Here is a 20,531-nt window from a genome sequence, read left to right as displayed (position 1 = left end):
ACTGAAAAGCCTTTCATTAAACCCGAGTTCTAGTCAGGTTGCACCTGGAGGCAACGTTTCCTTCCCTGGGCCCCTGAGGAACATCCACACAGGTCCCTGCACACCTCAAGGCAGAGCACACTGATCTACTGAGAAGATAGTTACTTGTGATGTGTGCTTTGCCATCTCCAAAGAACCATAGGTAGTGAAGAATCATGCCCCAGGCCAGGAGATAGTGAGAGTCATTCAAGAACCCATCTACCGGGTCTTGGTAAGTACATGCTGTTTGCCATTGAGAAGCTGAAGGGCAGCCCCTGAGCTTTAATGGGACTTGGCCAGGTCACTTTTAGGGATGGTAGTGTCTCAGTGAGGCCAGTTGTTCTTGATGGGCCCTCTGATGGGTTTTGCCTCCCACTCTCATCCAGTGATCCTCCAGGGAGTTCTTCCTCTGTGAGGCCACTGCCTTCGAAGAGAGCACCCTCCAGAGTAGAAACTCCTTCTGACTGTCCATTTCTAGTAAAGCTGTTGAGAGCCCTTAGGAGCCCTGGTATCATCTCCATTGTGAGTCCCTGTTTCCCTGAAGTAGAGTCATGGCCCCATGATATGGGCTTAGGATGGAGTAATTGCACTGCTGTTGTTTGTAGGCCTTGGGCATGCCATGGATGGAGAGGCTGTGCATCAATAGACAGTAGCTCTTTTCCTGGCCTGAACATTCCCATTCAGGGCTTTGCCAGTTTCACTGGTGCTGAACCCATTTGCCCATCTCCATATATCTGCTCCCTTGATCAACCAATTTTGGGGACTCATGCCCTTGTTTCTGAGTGTTGGTGGGCAAGTGGCCAAGCCCAATGTGCTGTCAGCCACCCCGTGCTTGCACAGACCAGGATCAAGCCTGGAGGAACATTTCCATTCCATAAGACAAGTCCATAGAGTTTGGTGAGCCAAGAAGCCCTTGCCCCAGGCATCTGATGGGAGGATAGCCAATGATGCTCTGTCTTCACCTGGGAGTCTTTAGCAATTCATCAATTCTTCCTTCCCTAATACATTAGTTCTGTATTTATTCATGCACAGATCCATTGGCCAATGGCTCATTTATGTTTGTAAGTCTGGGAGGAGGGAGGAAGACAGAAAAGTAAGGAGATAGGGAGGTAGGGAGCTAGAAAGGTAGGTAGTTGGGTCGGGAGGTAGGTAGGTAGATAGGTATTAGCTGTGCGTTTCAGGTAGGTGTTTATGTAAATGCATACAGGCACATTTGGTCAGATTTTGTGTTCGTGGAAGTCTTTCTGGATGTACAAGACATATGCTGGCATGTCTCGTAGCATCATTTGATGTATATAGGGGTTCATGCATGACTCCCTGATGCCTAACGGTATAGACTAGGAGTTGACACAGCTGTCCTACTCCTCTCTAGCCAGACAATGTCCCCAAGGGTAGGATGATCTGACTTTGGCCTGGTGCCTATGGGGCAAGCGATGTCAGCCTTGGTCCAGCTCCTGGAAGAGACAGAAAGTCATGTCCTTTGGGCAGTCACATTTCCAGAGAGCATCTGAGGTAAGCCTACTCACATGCCAAGGAACGGATGTATAAGGAGTGCCTCGGTTGGGTCAGTTATGAGAACTCATATGGTCCTGAAGAGAGATGATGACCTAAAAATCATGCTCAGTAGGATTACACTGATGCCCAAAGGAGGTGGCCATCCAGGGCCTGGAGGTTGGGGATTCTATTGTCCCTTCCAGAGCCCTGGAGTGTGGGTTTGGAGGCCCCCTATTCCTGGAGGAAATCCCTTGGGACTCTACCTTGTATAGGGGCTTCCACATGGTGAAGATGTGATCCTGTCTTTGGGTTTCTTTCCTGATCCCTTGTTCCTCTGCCTGCCCAGAGGCCATAGGCGGGACCTTCCTTAGCACTTCCTCTTCAAATTGTGTCTTTCAGTCAGACATTCTGGCAAGGGTCTCACCACAGCCTGAATGATTCGAGGTGAGTGGCTCTCTTTGATTTTTGACAGAGGCCCATTGGAAGTTGGACGATGGGGAAGGCCCACCTCAAAGTCGTCAAGAAGGGGGAGTCCTTTCAGGAGCGTCAGTCCTTGCAAAGGAGCGGATTTCTGCTGTGACACCACATATAAGGACCAGTTTCTTGGGCACTGAAAAGCCTTTCATTAGACTTGAGTTCTAGTCAGGTTGCACCTGGAGGCAATGTTTCCTTCCCTGGGCCCCTGGGGAACATCCACACAGGTCTGTGTGCACCAGAAGGCAGAGCACACTGACATACTGAAGGGACAGTCACTTGTGGTGTGTGCTTTGCCGTCTCCAAAGAACCATCAGTAGGGAAGAATCGTGCCCCAGGAGAGGAGAAGTTGAGAGGCAGGCAAGAACACTTCCACTGGGGCTTGGTAGGTAGATGCTGCTGGCTATTGAGAAAGCTAAAGGGCAGCCCCTGAGCTTTAATGGGAGTTGGCCAGGTTACTTTCATGTATGGTGGGGTCTCGGTGAGGCCAGTTCTTCCTGATGAGACCTCTGATGGATTTTGCTTCACTCACTAGTGGTCAATGAGTCTCCTGGGGAGTTCTTCCTCCCCGGGAGCCCCTGCCTTCAAAGAGAGCACCCTCAAGAGGAGAAACCCCTTCTGAGTGTGCATTCCTAGTAATGCTGTTGAGAACCCTCCTAGCCCTGAGATCATCTCCATCTTGAGGGCCTGTTTACCAAAGAAGAGGGGTGGCTCCATGGCATGGGCTGAGGAGGGAGTACTTACATTGCTGTTGTTTGGGGACCTTCCATGGGCCACAAGAATGGACACTGAACCAACAGACGATGGCTCTTGTCCCTGGCCTGAACGTTCCATGAAGGGTTTTGCCAGGTGGACTGCTGCTGAGCCCATGGGCCCATCTCCACATATCTGATTCTTCCAGCACCCATTCTGTGGGATTTCCTGGCCCCATTTTCTGTGTGTTGGTGGGCAAGTGGTCAAGCCCAGTGTCCCATCGACCACCCCATGATTGCACAGACCAGGATCAAGCCCAGAGGAACATCTCCATTCTGCAAGACACATCCATAGAGTTTTACTGGCCAAGAAGCCCTTACCCCAGGCCTTCTGATGGGAGGAGAGCCAGCGATGCTCTGCCTTCACCTGGGAGTCTTTAGTGATTCGTCAATTCTTCCTTCCCTGACACATTAGTTATGTAACTATTCATACACAGATCCACTTGTCACTGGTTCCTTTATGTTTGTATGGAGGGAGGGAGGGAGGGAGAGAGAAAGGCAAAGAGGTAGAGAGGTGGAGAGCTAGAAATGTAGGTACGTGGGTTGGTAGGTAAGTAGGCAGATAGGTAGGTAGATGAGTGTTAGGTACGCATTTCAGGTAGGTGTTTATGTTAATGCATACAAGTACATTTGGGCACACTTTGTGTTCGTGGAAGTGTTCCTAGATGTACAAGACATCTGTTGGTATGTCTCATAGCATCATTCGATGCATGTACATGTACACGCATGACCCCCTAATGCCAATGGTATGGACTTGGAGTTGACACAGCTGTCCTGCTCCTCTCTAGCCAAAGTCCCCATGGGAAGGAAGATCTGAGTTTGGTCCACTGCCCATGGAGCAAGTGATGTCAGTCTTTGTCCACCACCTGTAAGAAACAGAAACTCAGTTCCTTTTGGGCATCCTCATTTCCAGAAAGCATGTGAGGTAAGCCTACTCATGTTCCAGGGCACAGATGAGTGGGGAGTGCCTTGGTTGGGTCAATGGTGAGAACTCATATTGTCCTGAAGAGACATTATGACCTAACGATCATGCACAACAGGATTACACTGAGGCCCAAAGGAGGTGGCCATCCAGGGGCCAGAGTTTAGGGATTCTCCTGTCCCTTCCAGAACCCTGTAGTGTGGGTGTAGAGGCCACCTATCCCTGGAGGAGAGCCCTTGGGACTCTACCATGTTTAGAGGCTTCCACGTGGCAAAGACGTGATCCTGTCTTCAGCTTTCTTTCCTGATCCCTGGTTCCACTGCCTGCCCGGAGGTCCTAGGTGGTGCCTTTCTTTAGCTCTTTCTCTTCAAATTGTGTCTTTCAGTCAGATGTTCTGGCAAGGGTCTCATCACGGCCAGAATGGTTTGAGGGAGTGGCTGTCTTTGATTTTTGACAGAGGCCTCAATGGACTTTGGGTTATGGGGGAGGCCCACGTCAAAGGCGTCAAGAGGGGGAAGTCCTTTCTGGAACCTCAATCCTCGCAAATGGGGGATTTCTGCTATGGCACCACATCTAAGGACTCAGTCGGCTGATTTCTGCTATGTCACCACATCTAATGACATAGTCAGACTGCACATGGAGACAACATTTCCTTCCCTGGGCCCCTGGGGAACATCCACACTGGTTCGTGCCCACCTCAAGGCAGAGCACACTGATCTACTGAGGGGACAGTCACTGTTATGTGTGCTTTGCCGTCTCCAAAGAACCATTGGTAGGGAAGAATCATGCCCCAGGCCAGGAGGTGGTGAGAGGCATTCAAGAACCCATCCACTTGCCCTTGGCAGGTAGACACTGCTTGCTTTTGAGAAGCTGAAGGGCAGCCCCTGAGCTTTAATGGGACTTGGCCAGGTCACTTTTAGGGATGGTGGTGTCTCAGTGAGGCCAATTGCTCCTGATGGGCCCTCTGATGGGTTTTGCCTCCCACTCCCATCCAGTGATCCTCCTGGGGAGCTCTTCCTCTGTGGGAGTCAATGCCTTTGAAGAGAGCACCCTCCAAAGTAGAAACTCCTGACTGTCCATTTCTAGTAAAGATGTTGAGAGCCCTTAGGAGCCCTGGTATCATCTCCATCATGAGCCCCTGTATGCTTGAAGTAGAGGCATGGCCCCATGTTATGGGCTTAAAACGGAGTAATTGCAGTGCTGTTGTTTGTAGGCCTTGGGCATGCCATGGATGGAGATGCTGCACCAATAGTCAAGGTTCTTGTCCCGGCCTAAACATTCCCATTCAGGGCTTTGCCAGTTTCACTGGTGCTGAGCCCATTTGCCCATCTCCATATATCTGCTTCCTTGATCATCCAATTTTGGGACTCATGTCCTCGTTTTTTGAGTGTTGGTGGGCAAGTGGCCAAGCCCAATATGCCATCAGCCGTGCTTGCACAGACCAGGATCAAGCCCAGAGGAACACCTCTGTTCCCCAAGACTCATCCTTAGAACTTTGCTGGCTGAGAGTCTCTCGCTTTAGAAGGAGAGCCAATGATGCTCTGCCTTCTCTTGGAAGTTTTTTAGGGATTCGTCATTTCTACATATCTTGACATATTATTCATATATACATTCATGCACTGATCCACTCGTCCACTGGTTCCTTCATGTTTGTAATAATGTATGGAGGGTGGGAGGGAGGGACAAAAGTAAGGATTTAGGGAGGTAAGGAGTAGAGAGGTAGGTGTTTGCTTTGGTAGGTATGTAGGTAGATACTTAGGTTTTAGATATGCATTTCAGCTACTTGTTTATGTAATGTGTATAGGTGCATTTTGTCACTCTTTGTGTTCCTGAATGTATAAATGTTGGTGTGTCTTGTAGCATCATTTGATCCATGAAGGTGTATAATGTATGACTCCCAATTCCTAAAGTGATGGAGTAGGAGTTCTCACTGCTGTCCTACTCCTCTCTAGCTAGACAACTCCCCAGAGGAATTCAGTTCCTTGTTTGGCCTACTTCCCGTGGGTCAATCAATGTCAGCCTTGGTCCAGCACCTGGAAGAGACAGATACTAACTTCCTTTTGGGCACCCTCATTTCCAGAAACATCTGAGGTAAGACTACTCAGGTGCCAGTGCCCCAATGTGTGGGGAGTGCCTCGGTTGGCTCTATGATGAGAACTCATATGGTCCTGAAGACAGAGAATGACCTAAACATCATGCTCAATAGGATTACACTGAGGTCCAATGGAGGTGGCCATCCATGGGCAGGAGGTTGGGGATACCCCTGTCCCTTACAGAGCCCTGGGCTGTGGGTATGGAGGAAGGAAAGCCCTTGAGACTCTACCATGTTTAGGGGCTTCCACATGGCCAAGACGTGGTCTTGTCTTTGGCTTTTTTTCCTGATCCCTAGTTCCACCGCCCCACCCAGATGCCACAGGCGTGGCTTTTCCTTATCTCTTTCTTTTTATTTGTGTTTTTCTCTTATACCTTCTGGCAAGGTTTTTCCATGACCTGAATGTTTCGAGTTGAGAGACTCTCTTTGGTCCTTGACACAGGCTTCAGAGGACTTTGGACTATGAGGGAGGCCCATCTTAAAACATCTGGAGGTGGGAGTTATTTTGGGAACCGCAATCCTCATAAAGATGGGATTCCTTCTCTGGTGTCTTTTCTACATTCTAGGATCTCAGGCTCTGAATAGCCTTTTGTTAGACTTGAATTCTGGTCAGATTGCACATGGAGTCAATGTTTCCTTCCCTGGCACCCTGAACTACATCCCCACATGTTTCTGCACATTTGGAGGCATAGAATGCTGATCTATTGAGGGGACAGTCACTTGTGGTGTGTGCTTTGTGGTCTCCCAAGAATCTATTATATGGTGTGATCTAGCCCCAGTCTGGACTCATTCAGATACATTCATGAACCAGTCCACCGATCTTCATTTGTAGACACTGCTGGCTATTACTTGAGCTGAAATGTGACCCCTGATATTATGTAGGGCTTTGCCAGGACATTTTCAGGGATAGTGGGCTCTAATTAATGCCAGTTGCTTTTGATGGGCCCTTCTCTTTGTTTTCCTACTTTCAGTGGGGCCCATTGCATTTCATGTGGAATCTTTTTCTCTGTGGACACTGCCCTCTTATATTGCCTCCCACTCCCACTGTTCTGGAAAATCTGTTACAGCTCTTTGGTGCCATTGTATCATCTCAAACTTTAGACCATTTTGAGGCAGGAGTTAGAGTGGTGGCCCAAGATGTGGTCCTAGTGGGGGAGTAGTTGCCTTTCTGTTTTTTGTTGTTCATTGTCTGGCCATGACGGGGTCCCAAAACTAAAAGTTGATGGCTCTCTTTTCAGGCCTGAAAGTTCCCTTGCATGTTTTTGCCAGTTTGACTGATGGTAAGCCCATGGGCCAGTCTCCAGATATTTGCTTCCTAGAGTATAAATCCACGTGACTTCACAGCCACATTGTCTGTGTGTTTATTGACAAGAATACAACCCCAATGTCTCGTCTGCTACCCATTGTTTTAAGAGACAATGAAGAACCAGTATGAATTTCTTCATTCTTTAATCATCCTATGTTGAATGAATCAACTATTGCATAATTAATGATTCTTTTTGTGCATTTAATGTATATTTCTCTTTAGATATGAAGGAATGTCAAACATAAGTCATTTACCTATAAAAATTTTATGTCTAATCATTTAATACTCTCCATTATTTTTCTTTTAGTTAAAGACTATTTAGTAAGATGACTTTTTGGACATTGTTTTTGACTCTACTTTTACCATCAGATCTTCCTGCATTCAATCTGGTCACTTGTACACCAAAATTAAAGCTTTCCATTCTGGGTAAGACTTTTCTGGAACTGTTTTATTTATATTTGTGAATAGTCATGTTTTGTGTTTATGATAAAAATTAGTTATTTCTTGAATAAACTCTTAATATCTGATCCTAATTAGCAGGAAGTTTCCAAATGTTTCAGTTTGATTTTAGTACTCTTCAGTTTTAAATTCTTTGGAATTTTGATACTAATTCATGGTGCTTTTTGTTCTCATTTTTTCTTTCTGCATGTCTGGTTAATAGGTGATATCCCAGTCTATGATGTTATGTGAGTGACAGCACCAATGTACAACGTGGTGGCTGTAAAGTTCCAAATAAAACATTGGACAAGTGAAAAGCAGGGCTCTCTGATAGTTTTATTCAATTGGGAAACATAAATATTATAATGGGTTTTCTTCTCATAAAAGACTGACCTACTTTCCAAGATTCTTATGAGAATTTTTTTGTTTTTCTTCTGAATTTGCTTTAATTGAAACTTGAGAAGTTTTGTTATTCTATAGTGATATTTATTATAACCTAAAAATGCTTAGACATATTCATTCTTATTGTATATTTCCAGGGTGGTTATAGTGTTGTGATATGTTTTAATCACTGGCAAACTACTCACAATTAAGAGACCCAGGCAATTGAGGCCTCAAGTTTGAGATTCATATATATGCTTTGCCTATGATATGTGATCTTGGATAAAATATATGCAAACTGACATCTCTTTTAATGTTTCTGACTTTTACATTGCTTTACTTCTTTCCTTAGAAAGGAAGTACCTGATGTGATTAATTATTGTTGTTCTTGATATTGCATCCTTGAAGATATGCAAGTCCAAGGACTTGTCAAATATCTATTTGTTTATGTCTGTGATTGATATATCTCTAGTCTACAACAGAAGTATTTTGGACTTTTTAGAATAAGAAAAATATTCTTTGTGTAGAAATTATAGAATAGTCCACATGAACAATACATACATGAGAGATATAGTTCTCATCCTTGACTACTGTTATTTTCAAATCGAATAATAATGAAAAAATGAAATCTCAATCTCCTGAAGTACCTGGTAGCTACCCAGGAATGTTGTAATAAATGTTCCAGTCTCCAGTTTACTCTGACACCAAGGCTTAAGGATACATATATCTGGTAAGAATTTTCAGGACAAAATGATTATATCTGTGGGTAGTTTTATAGTTCAAATCAATAAGAGCTTTTCTTTTTCCCCAGAGTTATTGAGGAATAATTGACAAATATAATTGAATATATTTCAGGTGTACAACATGATGGTTTGATACACTCTACATCATAGTATAAATACCAAGATCCAGACAATTAACACCTCCATCCCCCACCCCACAGTTAATTCACGTGTGTGTGTGTGTGTGTTGAAAATGCTTAAAATCTTCCCCCAAATTTCAAGTATGCAATACTGTATTCTTAACTATATTCACCATGCTGTATATTAAATCTATATACTAGATTAGATTAGTTACTAATCTAGTAACTAAAAGTTGTACCCTTTGATCTAATCTTCCTAATTCCCCTTCTCCTCTATCCACTGGTATTCTATTCTCTGTGTCTATAAAATTGGCCTTTTAAAAGATTCTACATATAAGTGATACCATACTGTATTTTTGTATCTCTGTCTGGGTATTTTCATTTCACATACTGCCCTCCACGTTCATCCATGTAATAACAAATCACAGAATTTTCTTATTTTCTATGCATAATATTTCATTATTTTATATATGTATACATTTTCTTTTTCAATTCATCTATGAATGGATATTGTTTCCATATCTTGCCTGTTGTAAATAATGCTACAAAGAACATGGAAGTGCAGATATCTCTTTGAGATACTGATTTCATTTCCTTTGGCTATATACCCAGGAGTCAGTTTGCTGGATCATATAATCTTCTATTTTAAATTTGTTGAGAAAACTCCATACTGTTTTTCATAATGGTGATAACTCATTGTAGTTTTGATTTGTATTTCCCTAATGATTAATTATATTGAGCTTCTTTTGCATTTGTCTTCATTGGAAAAATATATATTCAGGTCTTTTGCCCATTTTTAATTGAATGATGATGATTGTTATTGAGTTGTACAAGTTCCTTATGTATTTGTGTATTCATCATTTATCACATACATGGTTTGAAAATATTTTCTCCCATTCTGTAGGTTGTCTTTTCAATTTACTAGTTGTTTCCTTTGCTGTGCAGAAGCTTTTCAATTTGATGTAGTCCTACTTGTTTAGTTTTACTTTTGTTGCCTGCACTTTTAGTATCATATCAAAAATTTATGGCCAAAACCAACATCAAGAACCATTTTACCCATGTTTTCTTCTAGGAATTTTATGGTTTCAGGTCTTATGTTTAAGTCTTTAATACATTTTGTGTTAACATTTGTGGGTGGTATAAGTTAGGGGTCCAGTTTCATGCTTTTGCGTGTGGTGATGGAGTTTTCCCAACACCCCTGGTTGAAGAGACGATTTTTCCATTGTGTATTCTTAGTTCCCTTGTTGAAGGTCTGTTGAATATATATCTGTGGGTTTATTTATGGGCTCACTATTCTATTCAATTGATCTATATATTTGTCTTTATGCTGGTAACATACTTTTTAAATTATTGTAGCTTTTATTTTATTTTTAAAATTTTATTTCATATTGAAGTATTGTTGATTTACCATGTTGTGTTAGTTTCAGGTGTACAGCAGAGTGATTTAGTTATATATATACTTATATCTATTATTTTTCACATTTTTTCCCATACAGATTATTACAGAGTATTGAGTAGTGTTCCCTGTGTTATACAGTAGGTCTTGTTGATTATCTATTTTATATATAGTAGTGAGTATATCTGTTAATCCCAAACTCCTAATTTATCCCTCCCCCCACATTTCCCCTTTAGTAACCATAAGTTTGTTTTCTAAGTCTGTGAACCTGTTTCTGTTTTGTAAATAAGTTCATTTTTATAATGTTTTAGATTCCATATATAAGTGATAACATGTGATAATTTTCTCTGTCTGACTTACTTTACTCAGTATGCTAATCTCTAGGTTCATCCATATTGCTGAAAGTGGCATTATTTCATACTTTTTTATGGCTGAGTAATATTCTATTGTGTGTGTGTGTGTGTATATATATATATATATATATATATATATATATATATATATATATCTCACATCTTCTTTATCCATTCATCTGTCAATGGACATTTAGGTTGTTTCCATGTCTTGGGTATTGTAAATAGTGCTGCAATGAACATTGGGGTGTATGTATCTTTCCAGATTATGGATATATATTCTCTGGATATATGCTCAGTAGTGGGATTGTTGGATCATATGGTACCTCTACTTTTAATTTTTAAGGAACTTCCATACTAGTCTCCATAGTGGCCATACCAATTTATATTCCTACCAACAGTGTAGGAGGATTCCTGTTTCTCCACACCCTCTCTAGCATTTATTGTTAATAGACATTTTCATGAAGGCTTTTCTAACTGGTGTGAAGTGATACTTCACTGTAGTTTTAATTTGTATTTCTGTAATAATTAGCAATGTTGAGCATTTTTTCACGTGCTTTTTGGCCATCTGTATGTCTTCTTTGGAGAAATGTCTATTTACATCTTCAGCCCATTTGTGTTATTGTGTTGTTTGTTTTTTTATATTGAGCTGCCTGAGCTGTTTGTATATTTTGGAAACTAAGCCCTTGTCAGTTGCATCATTCGCAAATATTTTCTCCCATTCTGTGGATGGTCTTTTCATTTTGTTTATGGTTTCCCTTGCTGTGAAAAAGCATTTATGCTTAATTAGGTCTTAGTTGTTTATTTTTATTTTCATTACTCTAGGTGATGGGTCCCAAAAGATACTGCTGCAATTTATGTCAAAGAATGTTCTGCCTATATTTCCCTCTAAGAGTTTTATAATATCTTGTCATACATTTAGGTGTTTAATCCATTTTGAGTTTATTTTTGTGTATGGTGTTAGAGAATGTTCTGATTTCACTCTTTTACATGTAACTGTATGGCACCACTTATTGAAGAGGCTGGTTTTTCTCCATTGTATAGTCTTGCCTACTTTGGCATACATAAGTTGACCATAGGTGTATGGGTTTATTTCTGGGCTTTCTATCCTGTTCCATTGATTTATAAGTCTGTCTTTGTGCCAGTACCAAACTGTTTTGATTACTGTAGCCTTGTAGTATAGTCTGAAGTCAGGGAGGCTGATTCCTCCAGCTCCTTTTTTCTTTTTCAATATTGCTTTGGATATTTGAGTCTTTTATGTTTCCATACAAATTTTAAGATTTTTTTGTTCTAGATCTGGAAAAAATGTCATGGGTAATTTGATAAGGATTACATTGAATCTGTAAATTACCTTGGGTAGTATAGTCATTTTGACAATATTGATTCTTCCAATCCAAGAACATGGTATATCTTACCACCTGTATGTGTCATCTTCGATTTCTTTTATCAGCATCATATATTTTTCTGAATACAGGCCTTTTGCCTCCTTAGATAGGTTTATTCCTAGGTATTTTATTCTTTTTGATGCAGTGGTAAAGGGGATTGCTTCCTTAATTTCTCATCATTCCTTGCTAGTGTATAGAAATGCAACAGATTTCAGTGTGTTAATTTTGTATCCTGCAACTTTACTGAATTCATTGATGAGCACTAGTAGTTTTCTGCTAGCATCTTTAGGATTTTCTATGTATAGTGTCATGCATCTGTAAGCAGTGACAGATTTACTTCTTCTTTTCAATTATTTCTTTTTCTTCTCTGATTGCCATGGCTATGACTTCCAAAACTATGTTGAATAAAATTGGTGAGAGTGGACATCCTTGTCTTGTTACTGATCTTACAGGAAATGCTTTCAGCTTTTCACCATTAAGTATGATGTTAACTATGGGTTTGTCATATATGGCCTTTATTATGTTGAGGTAGGTTCCCTCTCTGCCCACTTTCTGGAGAGTTATTATCATAAATGAGTGTTGAACTTTGTCAAATTATATTTTTGCTTCTATTGAGATGATCATATTTTTTTTCCTTCAATTTGTTAATGTGGTGCATCACACTGATTGATGGATTGATCCCTTGATCATTATGTAGTGTCTTTCTTTGTCTCTTGTAACAGTCTTTATTTTAAAGTCTATTTTGTCTGATATGAGTATTGCTACTCCAGCTTTCTTTTGAAAGCTGTGGATTTGTGGATATTGAAAAATTCTTGAATGCCTTGGAAACATCCCATTTGATCATGGTGTATGATCCTTTATTATGTATTGTTGGATTTGGTTTGCTAGTATTTTTGTTGAGGATTTTTGCATCTATGTTCCTTGGTGATTTGGCCTATAATTTTCCTTTTTTGTGGTATCCTTGTCTGGCTTTTGTATCAGGGTGATGGTGGCCTCGTAGAATGAGCTTGGGAGTGTTCCTTCCTCTGCAAGTTTTTGGAAGAGTTTCAAAAGGATAGATGTTAACTCTTCTGTAAAAGTTTGATAGAATTCGCCTGTGAAACTATCTGGTCCTGGATTTTTGTTTGTTGGAAGATTTTTCATCACAGTTTCAATTTCAGTACTTGTTATTGGTCTTTTAATATTTTTTATTTCTTCCTGATTCAGTCTTGGAAGGTTGTACCTTTCGAAGAATTTGTCTATTTCTTCTAGGTTCTCCATTTTATTGGTGTATATTTGCTTGTAGTAGTCTCTTATGATCCTCTGTATTTCTGTAGTGTCAGGTGTAACTTCTCCTTTCTCCTTCCTAATTTTATTGATTTGAATCATCTCCCCCTTTTTCTTAATGAGTCTGGCTAAAGGTTTATCAATTTTGTTTATCTTCTCAAAGAACCAGATTTTAGTTTCATTGATCTTTGCTACTGTTTCCTTGGCTCTATTTCAATTATTTCTGCCTTGATCTTTATGATTTCTTTCCATCTACTAACTCTGAGTTTTGTTTGTTATTTTTTCTCTAGTTGCTTTAGGTGTAAGGTTACATAATTCATTTGGGATTTTTCTTGTTTCCTGAGGTTAGATCGTATTGCTATAAACTTCTCTGTTAGAAATGCTTTTCCCGTGTCCCATAAGTTTTGGATCGTGGTGTTTTCTTTTTTGTTTGCTTCTAAGTATTTTTTGATTTCCTCTTTGATTTCTTCAGTGATCCATTGGTTGTTTAGTAGCATTTTTTTAGCCTCCACATATTTGTGTTTTTTACAGTTTTTTTTCTTGTACTTGATCTCTAATCTCATAGCATTGTGGGTGGAAAAGATACTTGATATGATTTCAATTTTCTTAAATTTACTGAGGCTCAAATTTTGACCCAAGATATTATCTATCCTGGAGAATGTTCCATGTGCACTTGAAAAGAATGTGTTTTATACTTGGATGGAATGCTCTATAAATATCAATTAAGTGTATAATGTGTCATTTAATGCCTATGTTTCCTTAATGCTTTTCTGTCTGGATGGTCTGTCCATTGATGTAAGGGGGGATGTTAAAGTCCCCCACTATTATTGTGTTACTGTCAATTTCTCTTTTTATGGCTGTTAGCATTTATCTTATATATTGAGGTGCTCCTATGTTGGGTGCATATATATTTACAAATGTTATATATTCTTCTTGGATTGATCCCTTGGTCATTATATAGTGTCCTTCTTTGTCTCTTGTAACAGTCTTTAAGTCTATTTTATCTGTTATGAGTATTGCTATGGCATCTTTCTTTTGATTTCCGTTTGCATGCAATAACTTTTTCCATTCCCTCACTTTCAGTCTGTATGTGTTCCTAGATCTGAAGTGGGCTTCTTGTAGACAGCATATATACAGGTTTTGTTCTTGTGTCCATTCAGCCAGTTTGTGTCTTTTGGTTGGAGCATTTAATCCATTTACATTTAAGACAATTACTGATATGTTTGTTCATGATGCCATTTTGTTTATTGTTTTGGATTTGTTTTTGTAGGGTTTTTTTCTTCTCTTCCTCTTTTGTTCCTTTCTCTTCTTTTTGATGACTACATTTAGTGTTGTATTTGTATTCCTTTTTCTTTAGTGTGTGTATCTATTGTAGTTTTTTGGTTTGTCATTACCACGAGGTTTTGATATAGCAGTCTATATATACAAAAGATTGTTTTAAGTTGCTGGTCTTTTAATTTTCAACACATTTTCAATATCCTGCATTTGTACACTCCTCATAATTGCTCATTTTGATATCATATTTGTATGTGGATGATTTCCTACCTTTACTTTTTCTTTGCCTTTACCAGTGAGCTTTCCCATTTGTAATTATTTTGTTTCTAGTTGTGACCTTTTCTTTTCCACCTAGAGAACTTCCTTTAGCATTTGTTGTAAAGCTGGTTTGCTGGTGCTGAATTCTCTTGGCATTTGCTTGTCTGTAAATCTTTTGATTTCTCTGTTGAATCTGAATGAGGGCCTTGATGGTAGAGTATTATTTGTTGTAGGTTTTTCCCTTTTATCACTTGAAATATATCATGCCACTCCCTTCTGGCCTGCAGAGTTTCTGCTAAAATGTCAGCTAATAACCTTATGGGAATTCCCTTATATGTTATTTGTTGTTTTTCCCTTGTTACTTTTAATATCTTCTCTTTGTGTTTATTTTTTTTCAGTTTGATTAATATGTGTCTCCACATGTTCCTCCTTGGGTTTATCCTGCCTGGGACTCTCTGCATTTGCTGGAATTGGGTGATTGTTTTCTTTCCCTTGTTAGGGAAATTTTCAGCTATTTTCTCTTCAAGTATTTTCTCAGGCCCTTTCTCTCTCTCTTCTCCTTCTGGGACCCATATAATGTGAATGTTGGTGCATTTAATGTTGTCCCAGAGACCTCTTAAACTGTCCTTATTTCTTTTTGCTCTTTTTTCTTTATTCTGTTCTGCAGAAGTGATTTCCACCTTTCTGTCTTCCAGCTCATTTATCTGTTCTTCTGCCTCACTTATTCTGCTATTGATTCCTTCTGGTGTATTTTTCATTTCAATTATTTTATTGTTCATCTCTATTTTTTCTTTATATGTTCTAGCTCTTCATTAAACATTTCTTGTATCTTCTCAGTCCATGCCTCTATTCTTTTTCTGATATCTTGGATCATCTTTATTATCATTAGTCTGAATCCTTTTTCAGGTACATTTCCTATCTCCCCTTCACTTAGTTGTTCCTCTGGAGTTTTATCTTGTTCCTTCATCTGGAACATATTCCTCTGCCATCTTATTTTGTCTAACTAATCAGCAGGCTGCAAGATTGTAGTTCCTCTTGCTTCTGGTGTCTGCCCCCTTGTGGATGAGGCTTGTTCAGGCTACCTGGTTAGAGGGACTGGTGCCTGCCCTCTGATGGGTGAAGCTGGGTTTTGTCTCTCTGGTGGACAGGGCCATGACAAGGTGTGTGTTTAGTGGTGGCTGTGGCCTCAGAAAGACTCTAAGTAGCTTATCTGCTAATGGGTGGAGTTGTGTTCTGGCCCTGTTGGTTGTTTGGCCTGAGGCATCCTAGCACTGGAGCCTAAGGGCTCTTGGGTGGGGTCACATCTTGATATCTAAATGGTCTCTAGAACAGCTCATGCCAATGAGTACTCCCCAGTACCTCCACCACCAGTGTCCTTGTCACCTTAGTGAGCCACAGTCACCTCAGGCCTCCTCAGGAGACCCTACAAGTCCAGCAGGTAGGTCTGGCCCAGGCTCCTCTGAAGTCACTCCTTTTTCCCCTGGTCCTGGTGTACACAAGAGTTTATGTGCACCCTCCAAGAGTGTAGTTTCTGTTTCCCCAAAACTTGTGGAATTCCTGCAATCGAGCCCCACTGGTCTCCAAAGCCAAATGCTGTGGGGGCTCCTCCACCCAATGCCAGACCCCAGACTAGGGAGCCTGACATGGGGCTCAGAACTCTCACTCTTGTGGGAGAACCTCTTCAGTATAATTATTTTCCAGTTTGTGGGTCACCCACTTGGTGGTTATGGGATTTGATTGTATCATGAATGTGCCTGTCCTACCATCTTGTTGTGGCTTCCTCTTCAGAAGTAGAATATCCTTTCTCTAGGTTCCAGGTTTTTTGTCAATGGTTGTCCAGCAGTTTGTTGTGATTTTGGTGTTTTCATGAGAGTAGGTGAGATCAGGTCCTTCTACTCCACCATCAGCCTTGCATCCAGGCTGCTGGCTCCCTCAGATCAGTTCAGCTCTCACCACATGAGACATCTGAAAGACTGAACTGGGCAGCTCAGCCCTTGAATAGCCATTCCACTCCTGTGAAGATATTTTCTGAATAAGCATTCAGCAACCATGCTAGCTTCAGAGCAGTAAGTACAGTTGCCCCTCGGTGTTCACAGGGGATTTTTTCCAGGACCCATGAGGATAATAGAATCCTGGGATGCTCAAGTCCCTTACATAAAATGATGTCACTGTAGCTTTTAATATATTTTATTTTTTATTGAAATACAATTGATGTATAATATTATATTAGTATCGGGTGTACTAACAGTCATTTGACATTTATTACATACATTATGAAATAATCACAATAAATCTAGTAACAATTTGTCCTCATATAAATTTATTACAATGTTATTGACCATATTCCTTATGCTATATACTACATTCCAGTGGTTTATTTAGTTTATAATTGAAAATTTATACCTCTTAATTCCCTTCACCTATTTTGCCCATCCCCCACCCATCATCCCTCTGGAAACCACCCATTTTTTTCTCTGTATCTGTGAGTCTGTTTTTATTTTGGTTTTTTGTTTGTATTGTTAATTGAGTCCAAAGATAATTGAGATCATATGGTATTTGTCTTTATCTATTTGACTTAATTCACTTAACGTAATGCCCTATAGGTCCATCCATGTTTTCATAAATGTCAAGATTTCATTCCTTTTATGGATGAATAATATTCCATTGCATACATATACCATATTGTTTTTATTCATTCACCTATCAATGGACACTTATACTGTTTCCACATCTTGGCTATATAAATAATGCTGCAATAAATATTGGACTACATCTATATTTTTTTGAATTAGAGGTTTTTTTTTCTTTATGTAAATACTCAGAAGTTAAATTGCTGGATTATATAACAGTTGTATTTTAAATATCTTGAGGAACCTCCATACTGTTTTCCATAGTGGCTGCCCCAATTTGCAATCCCACCAACAGTGCATGAGGGTTCACTTTTCTTTATTTTTTTCAATGATTTTTAAAAATAAATTTCTTTATTTTTTGGCTGCATTAGGTTTTTATTGCTGGGCACAGGCTTTCTCTAGTTACGGTGAGCATGGGCTACTCTTCACTGCAGTGTGCAGGCTTCTCATTGAATTGTCTTCTCTTGTTGCAGAGCACAAGCTCTAGGTGTGTGGGCTTCGGTAGTTGTGGCACACAGGCTCAGTAGTTGTGGCTCATGGGCTCTAGAGCACAGGCTCAGTAGTTGTGGTGCACGGACTTAGCTGCTCCACTGCATGTAGGATCTTCCCGGACCAGGTCTCAAACCCATGTCGCCTGTATTGGCAGGCAGATTCTTAACCACTGTGCCACCAGGGAAGTCCCAAGAGTTCATTTTTCACCACATACTCACCAATGCTTATTTGTTGTCGTTTTGATTATTTAATGTCATTCTGATAGGTGTGAGGTGGTATCTCATGTTTTTAAATTGCATTTCCCTGATGTTTAGTAATGTTGAGCATCTTTTTATGTATCTGTTGTCCATCTGTATATCTTCTTCGGAAAAATGGCTGTTCAGGTCCTCTGCTCGTTTTTTAATTGGGTGGTTTCGTTTTTTTGATGTTCAGTTGTATGAGTTTGTTACATACTTTTGATATTAACTTCTTATCAGATATATCATTTGAAAATATCTTCTACTATTTATTAGGCTGCCTTTTCATTGTGTTGATAGTTTTCTTCACTATGCAAAAGTTTTTAGTTTAATGTAGTCCCACCCACCCTTTTTTTTTTTTTTTTGGCTTTTTATACCTTGCCTGAGACAAATCCAAAAAAACATTGTTAAGAATGATGTCAAAGAATGTACTGTCTAGGTTTTCTTCTAGGATTTTTATGGTTTGTGCTTTTACATTTAAGTCTTTAATTAATTTTTTTATTTTTGTATATGATGTGAGGAAGTGGTCCATTTTTATTCTTTTGCATGTAACTGTCTGGTTTTCCAAAAAACATTTATTGAAGAGGCTCTCTTTTCCTTCACTGTATATTCTTTCTTCCTTTGTTGTAGATTAATTTATCATATAAGCATGGGCTTATTTCTGGGCTCTGTATTTTGTTCAGTTGACCTCTGTGTCTGTTTTTGTGCCAGTACCATACGGTTTTGATTACTGTAGCTTTGTATTATAGTTTGAAATTAGGTACCATGATACTTCTAGCTTTGTTCTTTTTCTAAAGATTGTTTTGGCTTTTTTTAAGGTTTAAATAAAATTTTAGAATTATTTCTTCTTGTTCTGTAAAAAATGTCATTGGTATTTTGATAGGGATTGAATTGAATCTAAGTTTGGCTTGGGTACTATGGTCATTTTAAAAATATTAATTCTTCCAATCTATAAGCAAGGAGTATATTTCCATTTATTTATATCATCTTCAAGATTTTTCATCAATGTCTTATAGATTTTTTAGTACAAATCTTTTACTTCCATGGTTAGATTTATGCCTGGGTATGTTATTTTTTTGATGCAATTGTAAATGACTGTTTTCATAATTTCTCTTTCTGATAGCTTGTTATCAGTGTATATAAATACAACAGATTTGTGTGTGTGAATTTTATATCCTTCAACTTTATTGAAGTCATAGAAGAGTTCTAGTAGTTGTTTGGTGGAATCTTTAGGACTTTTTTTTTCTGTATGCGGGCCTCTCACTGTTGTGGTCTCTCCCATTGCAGAGCACAGGCTCCAGACGTGCAGGCTCAGAGGCCATGGCTCATGGGCCCAGCTGCTCCGCGGCATGTGGGATCTTCCCGGACCGGGGCACAAACCCGCATCCCCTGCATCAGCAGGTGGACTCCCAACCACTGCGCCACCAGGGAAGCCCCCTAGGATTTTTTATATATAGTATCCTGTCATCTACAAACAGTGACAGATTTACTTCTTCCCAATTTAATTTCCTTTTTTTTTTTTTGTCTGATTGCTGTGGCTAGATATTCCAATACTATGCTAAATAAAAGTGGTAAGAATGGGCATCCCTGCCTTGCTCCTTATCTTAGAGATGATGATTTTAATTTTTCACCATTGAATAAGATGTTGGCTGTGGGTTTGTCATAAATGGCCTTTATTATGTTATGTTCCCTCTATACCTAATTTGTTGGTATTTTATATTAAATAGATGTTGAATTTTGTCAAAAGCTTTCTCTGTATCTATTGAGAAGGTCATATGATTTTTATTCCTCAATTTGATAATGAGGAGTATCACATTGATTGATTTGTTAATATTGAACCATCCTTGCATCCCTGGGATAAATCCCACTTGATTATGGTCAAGTGTGATCCTTTTGGTGTATTGTTGAAATCAGTTTGCTAATATATTTTTGGGAATTTTTACATCTATGTTCATCAGTTATATTGACCTGTAATTTTCCTTTTTTTATATTGTCTTTGTCTGATTTTGGTATCAAGGTGATGCTGGCCTTGTAGAATGGGTTTGAAAACGTACTTTCCTCTTCAATTTTTTGAAATAGTTTGAGAAGGATGAGCATTAACTATTCTTTAAATGTTTAGTAGAATTCACCTGTGAAGCCATCTAGTCCTTGACTTTTGTTTGTTAGGAGTTTTAACATTAATGATTCAATTTTATTACTGGTAATTGGGTGTTTATACTTTCTATTTTTTCCTGACTCAATCTTGGCAGATTGTATGTTTTTAGGAATTTATTCATTTCTTCTAGGTTTTCCATTTTATTGGTGTATAGTTGTTCATAGTAATCTCTATGACCTTTTGTATTTCTGTGGTGCTGATTGTAACTTTTCATTTTTATTACTGATTTTATTTATTTGGGTCTGCTCTCTTTCTTTCTTGATGATTCTTTGTCTCATTGAATTTTCTATTGTTTCTTAGTCTCTATGTTTTTTAATTTCTGCTCTTATGTTATTTCTTTTAATAA

General features: G+C 39.4%; 3 non-coding genes across 3 annotated transcripts; all 3 read left to right on the top strand.

Annotated features, from left to right (window-relative positions):
- Nucleotides 1-1,580: 1,580 nt before the first annotated feature.
- Nucleotides 1,581-1,661, top strand: LOC132421288 (small nucleolar RNA SNORD115). The gene has a single exon (XR_009518564.1). It is a non-coding gene; the product is annotated as a small nucleolar RNA SNORD115 (small nucleolar RNA).
- Nucleotides 1,662-3,713: 2,052 nt separating this feature from the next.
- Nucleotides 3,714-3,794, top strand: LOC132421292 (small nucleolar RNA SNORD115). Its single transcript, XR_009518568.1, has one exon. It is a non-coding gene; the product is annotated as a small nucleolar RNA SNORD115 (small nucleolar RNA).
- A 2,007-nt stretch (nucleotides 3,795-5,801) lies between these two features.
- LOC132421293 (small nucleolar RNA SNORD115) lies at nucleotides 5,802-5,882 on the top strand. Its single transcript, XR_009518569.1, has one exon. It is a non-coding gene; the product is annotated as a small nucleolar RNA SNORD115 (small nucleolar RNA).
- Nucleotides 5,883-20,531: the final 14,649 nt, after the last annotated feature.

This window comes from Delphinus delphis, chromosome 2, assembly GCF_949987515.2.
Source record: "Delphinus delphis chromosome 2, mDelDel1.2, whole genome shotgun sequence".
Taxonomy (NCBI): Eukaryota; Metazoa; Chordata; class Mammalia; order Artiodactyla; family Delphinidae; genus Delphinus; species Delphinus delphis.
Note: the sequence above shows the minus strand (reverse complement) of the source record. Positions and strands in the feature narration are given on the sequence as shown.